This window comes from Macaca fascicularis, chromosome 6, assembly GCF_037993035.2.
Source record: "Macaca fascicularis isolate 582-1 chromosome 6, T2T-MFA8v1.1".
Lineage (NCBI taxonomy): Eukaryota > Metazoa > Chordata > Mammalia > Primates > Cercopithecidae > Macaca > Macaca fascicularis.
The window spans coordinates 63,078,376-63,087,648 of record NC_088380.1 but is presented as its reverse complement, the minus strand read 5'-3'; the positions used below and the strand labels follow the sequence as shown (position 1 = coordinate 63,087,648).

The 9,273-nt window shown below is 36.6% G+C and overlaps 1 long non-coding RNA gene across 2 annotated transcripts; it reads right to left on the bottom strand.

Moving 5' to 3' along the window:
* Positions 1-717: 717 nt before the first annotated feature.
* On the bottom strand, positions 718-3,776 carry LOC123573965 (uncharacterized). Of its 2 annotated transcripts, XR_012413678.1 has the most exons (3): positions 3,646-3,776; positions 1,903-2,180; positions 718-1,425 (listed from the first exon to the last, which is right to left on the bottom strand). It is a non-coding gene; the product is annotated as an uncharacterized lncRNA (long non-coding RNA). The 2 variants fall into 2 exon arrangements; XR_006698716.3 differs by lacking the exon at positions 1,903-2,180.
* Positions 3,777-9,273: the final 5,497 nt, after the last annotated feature.

Sequence of the window (9,273 nt, the reverse complement as noted above, 5' to 3'; positions counted from 1 at the left end):
AAATTTCCACTGCAGTAAGCAAAGCGCTGGTTAAAAGTTCTTATGATGCTATCAGGAGCTTCATATCCAGAAACAATTAAGTCCTATTGTGCCCTGAAGCCTGGTAACTGCCATTTTGTTGATGATATTCCATCTGGATACTGAATCTATGCATTATTCAGTTAAACTGATTGGAGAAAAAGCACTACACTGTCCCTATTTTTATTATCTATACTGCTATTTTAACTTTCAATCCAGGTCATTATTAAGTAGCTAGAAACAGATTGTAATGTTGAGATTTTGTATCATCATTTGCAGTGTTCACGTATTTTCAAGGATGCAGAATTTGTTCAATCTGGTTTCATCCTAAAATTTTATGGACCTAGCTTTAGAACTAAGTAATAATTTGGTGGGGGCAGGGAATGAGGTGTTTTCTATAAGTTGAAATGAGCACAGAGCTAAAATATTAATATTTTTGTTACATGATGCTCACATAAATTTAAAATGGCTTTTCTTTTTAAAAGGCAATTTGTACATGATTGGGACTTTATATTCACAGATGATACCACTCAATACCTTTTATAGTTTTTCAAGTTGTTCTAATGGAGACCTGTGAATCAGCATGCACTGTATTGAAGATGATTCAAATTCAGAAACCAAATCTCTTAAGTTTAAAGAAAAAAATGACAAAGCAAGCTGAAAATTCTTAAAATGACTCAAAGTGTCAGGATGAAAATCTTTTGCCTTCTCTCCATTTTTTATTTATCACAATAATTAATAACACGCTGTATTTTCCCTTTTTAAAACAGAGAAAATGCACAATGCCCAATAATCAGGCTTATCTCTAATGAGCAACTAAATACAAAAACATAAGAAGCCAAATCAATCCCCCTGGAAGAAGATGGAGCAGGAAAACTAGCAAGAAACACCTTCAGTTTCTTAGGACTAAATGTAGGTGAACTGTAGGTGAAATGCCATTGAAATGTTCTGAATAAACCTGCAAAATGAACTGTACAGCTAATCTCCTCTGGGAAATATGAAACCTAGTGGTCCCAGTCATCTAGACATTGGGGTATATGATTCAAAAATAAATTAGAAGAAATGAGTAGATAATAAACATCCTTGAAACAAAAACGAATGAAGTCTCCAAAGAAGCGGTTACAGAAAGAAAAATGGTTTTTTGGCAGCATGTTCTTCACAAAACAATCCAGAAAGAACAAAAGCTCCAATGATGCATTGAGGTTTGTTTTTTCTGCAGTAGCCTTTTTTCTCTCTTCAAAGCAGACCCTCCACCCGCACTTGGGTGGTTGTTGCTGAAGATGTTTTTATTGCATAGTGCAATAAATAGTTATATAATACGTTTATTTTTTCATTTCAATGACTTCTCTCCTCCTTTTTTCTTGAAAATGTCTTTCAGTCATTTTGCTTGCCTTCTTTATTTTTTCTCTGGAAAGAAAAAATATAACCAGAAAAAAAACACATAAACATCCTGAATACAGTGTTTAGTGCCTGGTAGAAATAAGACAGAACAAAACAAAATATGTGACTGAAAAGTTAGACAACTGGACCGAGGGAATGCTAGTCTACTGAGCAATGCTATGAAGGAAAATAAAAAAACAGCAGGCTTTGTGTTGTTAAGAAAAGAGCTCCCAAAATAATAACTATGAATTTCTGAATAGAGTTTTTAGAGTTGTCATCTGTTCTTTCTCTACTGATTGACATATCCACAAGCAAAATCTTTTGTTTCATTGTTCTTTGTTTTCTCTCATATATTTTTCATGATGAACAGTTAAATAGCAAAAGAAAGGAGGAACAAAAGGTCTGTCACTAACAAGATGGTATTTTATACTGTAAAAATCATTTTAAATTAGATTTAACAGCAAATCCTTAGCCTGACAAATTGTACTCATCATAGGTACCTACCTTCCTCCCAGTCTGTCACAGCCAGGGCCACTTTTCTCCCACACATATATTTTATCTTCTTTTCTTTCTTGCCTGCAGGTCTTGGCTTATTCTATAGCCCAATACAGAATGTTACTTCTCAAATCCCTGTTGAGATCTACCCTACAATGTTCCTTCAAATCGCAAATCAAAGCTTCTCTGCCTTAAGCAGCCTTCACCTACTAATTCTACTTCATAATGTAGATTCCTCTTCTTCTAAACAATATTATGTCTACGGCATAGTAGACACAGTATCTGCACTAAAAAAAAATAGCTTTTATTATAACTTTGAATTTCTTCAGGTGTTACATTGGCAACTTTACTATCCATCCTGGAATATCATAAAGGTCACCTTCAAGTTAAATTCAAATTTCTCCTTATTTTTACAGTTCTTGTCACTCTCTCCTAAGTAATAATGAACTGAGTTATATATTCAGAGCTTCTTATAAATTTATTAAACCAATTATATCAAGAAGATAGCCAAATAGTCAATTTATGTCCCAGCTGTATACTATTATAGGATATATAACAATTACAAGAATGTGTCCAGTTGTGTTTACAGCTAAAGACTACATGGAACATAAGAAAGACGTGAAATCAAATTTTCAAAGGATTTGTACCTACTCTACATCTCTGCAGTTGAATCAGTTGGATGTTTATTGCAGCTGCCTTCCTGTAGTGAATGATCTTTATAATTTGAGTTTCCATCTAAATGAAAGATCATCTCTACCTTCCATTGAATACAATTGTTTGCGTAAAGATCTAATGATTTCTGAAACAGATAACTTTCATTCCTTTAATTCTCTTTGAATCTCAAAACCTTAAATAAGTTTTCTAAACTTGATTCTATAGTAGACAAGGTTATTTGGGGACAAATTAAGAAACATAGTCAGAGGCCCTTGTCTCTTTAAAATGGTTATAAAATGTCTCCCTCCCAAACTCTCTTTTCCTGGAGAAAGGTGAACAACCTCTTGGCTGGCTGTCTATTATTTTGATGTTGATAAAGAAACCATACCTTCCCAGGCATAACAAAATAGGTCTGACAAATTTCCGGACTCATCAGCAAATGGCAAGAATGATAAATGAGATTAGAGTTGTCTGTGAAGCTGTTCTATCTTGCGTGTCTTGCTCAAAGTTTGGAAATGGTATGGTTCATTTATTAACAAAGTGATTACTAGACGCCTGAAATATCAATCTACCCTGTTAGACCTTCATCTAGAGTGAGAATTGTGTCTTCTTATACATTCATTCCCTTCCATCTGCTCTGTTCTCTCAGTTCGTATCTTGACAGATGGCTGTAACTTACATTACAGATAACTTTTCATCAGATACCATCTAAGCTCCCATCTTATGCTCAATATATTTTTAAGCTAATGCTCTTCCCTTAGATAATCTACAGAAATAAACTAATGTTTTCTCTTTCTCTTTCTTTTTCTCCTGCCCCCATTTCCTCCACACATACAATCTGATTTATACAAATAACTTCCTACTTAGCTATAATTTCTATATCTATTCCTATATCAAATATATTTACTCATAAAAAATGTCCACAGAATTCTGAGCTCAAATTATTACAAATAGCAGTGGATAATCAGGAACAGACTCTAACAAATTGAGGAACATTCCAAAATTTCTCTCTATAATATTCCTGAAAAATCTCTAAAGTAAAGCATAAATATAATCCTACAAAAGTAATCTGACAGCACATTTTAACCTTCTACTTACCATTTACAACCCATGCAGGAGTACACTGCAGTATTCCTCTCTGATGGTCTGATTTCATAGAATCACAGAATCTTAGCACTTTGGAGAGACTCTGAGTATACTCCACCTTTCCCATCTAAGAAAAAGACTACAATTCAAGTCAAATGACTTCTCAGAGTTAAAGAGCTGGTTAGTAACACATCTTGGACTAGAACTCAAATCTTCTCACTTCAGCCCAATGCTCTTTCCACTATTTTGTTAAGTCAACAATATTCCAATCAAAGAAGGAGTTAACTAAAACAAATTCAATTCTGCTTATGAATTCCTCTCAAACACAGCGTCATCCCCGGGAAAGAAAAAAAAAGTACATAGATATAAATAAACCCTAGTCACAATTGCCAAAAATGCACATAATGTAAGACATTGCCAAGGCTATTCATCCATGTTGATAATATACAAACACACACACACCATAACAATTCCCCCCAAATCAAGTATCCCATCTTTAGAAAGAAGAATGAGACAATTTTTGAGAAATTGCCAGGGCCCTGAAGTAGCTTGAGGTCATATATAACCCTGAAAACAAGGACTTGAACAAATGCCATGAGGTGATACCATCATAAATATCTTAGAGAAAAAAAAAGGGTTGACATTTAGCACCTGGAAAAAGGCAAAGAGAATACCTAAGAATGACATGTGGTCTGTTAAAACAACACTCTCCCAATGCCTTACTCTTAAAACAGGGTAAAATTAAACCCATAGTGTGTCTACCTTGTCTTCTCTTCCCCTGCCCATATCCCACGATATAGAAATTTGCTCTCCATGGCCCTAGTAGGGGAGAAATCCTCTTCAGCACTCCTTTGAAAAGAACCAAAGCATCCTCCTCATCATCAAGTGTTCAGGATCTTCCTGTAAAAACTTAGTCCACTCATTTCTCTCATGAGAAAATCTGTCAAGTGGTGATATGGAAGAACTGATTTGTGCCATTTTCTCTCGTATCTGATAGCACGAAACTAGAATCTAACAGAATCCAAGAGTGTCTGGCCTCATGTGATCTGGTGAAATATGAAATGTCTTCAAGTCACTTTTGAAGAAAAAGGAGGCTAAATCAGTTCATCTTTGAGATCTAAAGTCAGTCCTTCCTTTTCCCCTTTTTGCCTACCTCCTGCCCTCCTTCCATCCTTTCCTCCAAACTTTCCCTTCTTCCCTCCCCCACCTCCTCTTCCTTCCCTCCTCTCTTTCTTGTTTTCCTTCTCCTTTCTTTCTTTTATTTTTATCCCCTTTAGATTACAGGAAGCTCATTTTATAATTATGAATGGGCTACTTTATAAATATTCTCTTCAAAGAACATTATAGTTAACAGAGAATGATTAACTTGAACACAAGAAATATCAGGTTCAGAATGGAAAAATAAATGAGATTTTACACAAACATAACTAGAGAGGACATTTTCTCATAGAAACTCATTCATAATGCCCCTACGACACCTCCTCTACCCTCTCTGCCTTGCTTAGCTTCCTCTTCCAGCAGGGTCCCCTGGAGAAAAGTATTTTCTACTTTTGTGAACCAAACACCTCTTACACACAGCCATTAAGTGATACATTTCAGTAGTTTCTTCTAACTGCAGAGCAAAATGTAGACATGGGAGTATTAAGACAAGTGTTCCTCCTCTTAAAAAAAATTGTACTCAAAGGAGAAAAGATGCATAAATAACAGTCTTACTGGTTGTGAGATCAGCATTGTAAAAGAAGACCACGCAAAGGACTGCAGAACCACACAAGAAGGAGAGGGGCTTTTGTGTGAGAGATTTTGTGGGACATTCTAGAAGACAAGGGAAGACTTATAAACCCAATAGACTAAAGTCCCCAATGACATAGTTTATTCAGTTGTAGGTGACAGGGACATAATTTTGAATGTGTGTTTGGTAGGGAGGGGTAGTCTTTCAAAATCTCTCTAATTCTTCTACATTAACATTTAACCTCCATGCCCACCCAGAAGACCAGCCTTCAATTCCACACCCAGACTGGAATACAAGTAGGATGCAGGGCCTGGCTCAGAGACACAAGTTTTAGCTTCAGACAGATTTGAATGCCATCTTCTTCCACCACTTGTAAAATAGGTAGACAAGTTGTTTAACATTTTGATCCTCAGCTTTCTAATTTGTAAAATGGGAAGGGACCAACTCATCTGTTTTTTTGTTTGTTTGTTTCATAAGGTGTCAGAGATCTGGAACATAGCACACATTTACCAAATTACAGCAGGATTCACTAGATCACAGCAATTATTATAGTAATTCATAAGAATATTTGTTTTACACAAAACTGAGGCATATCTGAAATATAACAATGAAGAAATAAAATATTTTTTCACGTATGGCTGATAGAAATTGTGTATATTTTCCAATGGCCAGAAAATATCCAGGCCTCCAGTGCTCTCTCTCTCTCTCCCTCTTTCTCTCTCACATGTGCACACAATGCATCTTTTATGTTGAACCAGGTTCCCAATTCTCCACCTACAGAACTTGTAGCAGCCAGCAGCATTATCAAACTGCAAGAATAGTGTGTCTAAGAAGCATGGCAACTAACTTCCCTGGCATCTATGCCATTCTTAGAACATGAAGCTCCTCAGACCGATTTATGAACCATCATCAAGGCAACCCAACTTTCTGACACCAACTCCTTAGAGATCCAAAATTTAAAAAAAAAAAAAAAAAAATCCATCATCTTCTTCCTCTCCTGGCTCACTTAGAAGTCTCCCTCTGTGAATTCTAACCCCATTGCATTGCAGTATGAGAAGAGGGGGAAAAAAAGACATTAGTAGGAGACCCAAATAAACAGTTTTTAGCTAGCATATTTTTTCATACTATACTACATAGATGAGCATTTTGAATATTTTTGCCCTGACATTTCATTTTGTGGAGTAAGCAACATCTGAAAAATGTTTACATATAAGAAAGCCTCTTTTTCATCTCCTGGAAAACCAAGTGAAGAATTTTAAGCTATCCCATTTTATTTCAGTAGAAGCACTGAGGTAGAAGAGAAGCAGTCCCGGAGTGGAAACAACAGCCCCTCCCACCATTCATTACTATGTGACCTTGAGACGTTCTCTCTGAGCCGCTGTTAGATTTATAAGACCTGCCACCCATATCCCCTTCCTGAGAAAAACCGCCTACCCGCAGCCTCTTAGGACTAAATGACTACATTTGTACCATGTGACCTAAGCCTTACACTAAGCCACAGTAAAATGGATCAAGCATGTGTTTCTTTAAAAAAATATATGGCAACCCGGCCGGGCCTGTGGCTCACGCCTGTAATCCCAGCACTTTGGGAGGCTGAGGCGGACGGATCACGAGGTCAGGAGATCGAGACCATCCTGGCTAACACGGTGAAACCCCGTCTCTATTAAAAATACACAAAATTAGCTGGGAGTAGTGGCGGGCGCCTGTAGTCCCAGCTACTCGGGAGGCTGAGGCAGGAGAATGGTGAGAACCCGGGAGGCGGAGCTTGCAGTGAGCCGAGATCGCGCCACTGCACTCCAGCCTGAGTGACAGAGCGAGACTCTGTCTCAAAAAATAAAAGTAAAATAAAATAAAATAAAATATGGCAACCCACCCATACGCCAGACTTAGATCTTTGGCCTGGTGGGAAAAGATAACCTGAGCCAATCAAATTCCATTCTTCAGAATTCAGCACTGGGAAACACGGAGTTAAGGCAGCTGGCATTAGGGGCAGAATTTACAAAGGACACCAAGATGGTCATGTGGCAGAGAGAAGTCAGAGAGAACACAGAAAGTTAACAATAGCTGTGAGCTCGATTGTGAGCTGTCCTGGTGCTATGTCCCAGGTTCTCCAGGTCTCTTGCCTTTCCAGAAAAAAGGTCAAAGGATGAGGCTGAAAGGTGAGGTTTCATTTAGAGTGATGGAAAGCATAGAAAGCAAGAGAGTCAAACACCTGAGGAAGGAGCCCATGCAAACTTTATAGACTGAATACAAGTTTAGCATTGCTATGATTACTCAGAACGATTTGCAGAGCTGAAATCGTTTTTCATGTATATAACACTATTATGAGTGTCCTTACTAGCTCTTTTCTGGCTGAATTATTCTCACTGCTTTAATGTTCCCTCTCAAATCTGTTTCCAGTTCTGATTATTGTTATTCTCCAAGTTCAACGCTAGACCTTGGAATGTGATCAAAGTCAGCCTAACATTTTGCTTCATGCTATGCTTTTCAATGATAAATTGAGAGAATGGATAAAGAAATGTCAGTTCTCTAACGTCTCTAATATCACATAATACTACAACTTAAGGCCAGGCACGTTGGCTCACGCCTGTAATCCCAGTACTTTGGGAGGCCGAGGCAGGCAGATCACTTGAGGTCGGGAGTTCGAGTGATCATGGAGACATGGAGAAACCCTGTCTCTACTGAAAGTACAAAATTAGCTGGGCGTGGTGGCACATGCCTGTAATCCCAGCTACCCGGGAGGCTGAGGCAGGAGAGTTGCTTGAACCTGGGAGGCAGAGGTTGTGGTGAGTCGAGATCGCGCCATTGTACTCCAGCCTGGGCAACAAGAGCAAAACTCTGTCTCAAAAAAATAAATAAATAAACAATTTTTTAAAATACTACAACTTAAGATATGCTAATCAGCAATGTGATAACTGGGAGGGAACAAAAAAAACAGAAGAAAAAATATATATGTACTTCATTTGGGGCAGTGCTCATGTAAATAATATTGTGTTTTTAATTTGAAATGTCACTTGTTAATTGCTGGTGTATAGAAAAGTGATTAAATTTTGTATATGAACTTTGTATCTGTTTTTGTCTCATATAGTTTGATATTCTGTTGTTAGCCACATACACATTAGGTATTGTTACATCTTGGAGAATAGATCTGTTTATCATTATGTAATGCCTCTTTTTATTCCTGATAATTTCCTTGCTTTGAAGCCTGCTCTACTCTTTCTGAAATTAATATAGTGACTCCTGCTTTCTTCTGGTTAGTGTTAGCATGGTGTATTTTTCTCCACCATTTGCTTGTAATCTTTATATGTCTTTATATTTAAGTGGGTTTCTTTCAGACAAAATATTGTTGTCTTGTTTTTTATTCACTTTGACAATCTGTCTTTTTATTGATACATTTAGACCATTTATGCTCAAAATGACTATTTATATAGTTGGATTAATATGTCCCATATTTCTTACTGTTGCTCTTATTCTTTGTTCCTATTGTTTTTCATTGTATTTCTGCCTTATGTAGTTTTAATTGGGCATTTAATATGATTCCATTTTCTCTCCTTTCTTAGCATATCAATTACATCTCTTTGTTTTTAGAGCAACCACTAAAAACAGGAGTTAAGAAGTACATATTTACTACTAATTGAAATCCAGTTTTATATAACACTATACTACTACAGGTAACAGTAGTACCTTATAATAACAAAATAATTCTAATTCCTTCTTCCTATTTTTGTACCATTGCTCTCACTCATTTTGCTTATATATAAACATATGTACATATATAGGATGTATACATAAAAATATACAATTGAATACATTGTTGCTATTACTTTGATCTGTGAGACTGCTTAAATTAGGGAAAACAATAAGGTAAGTTTTTATTTTACCTTCACTTATTCCTTCTTCAATGCTCTTTA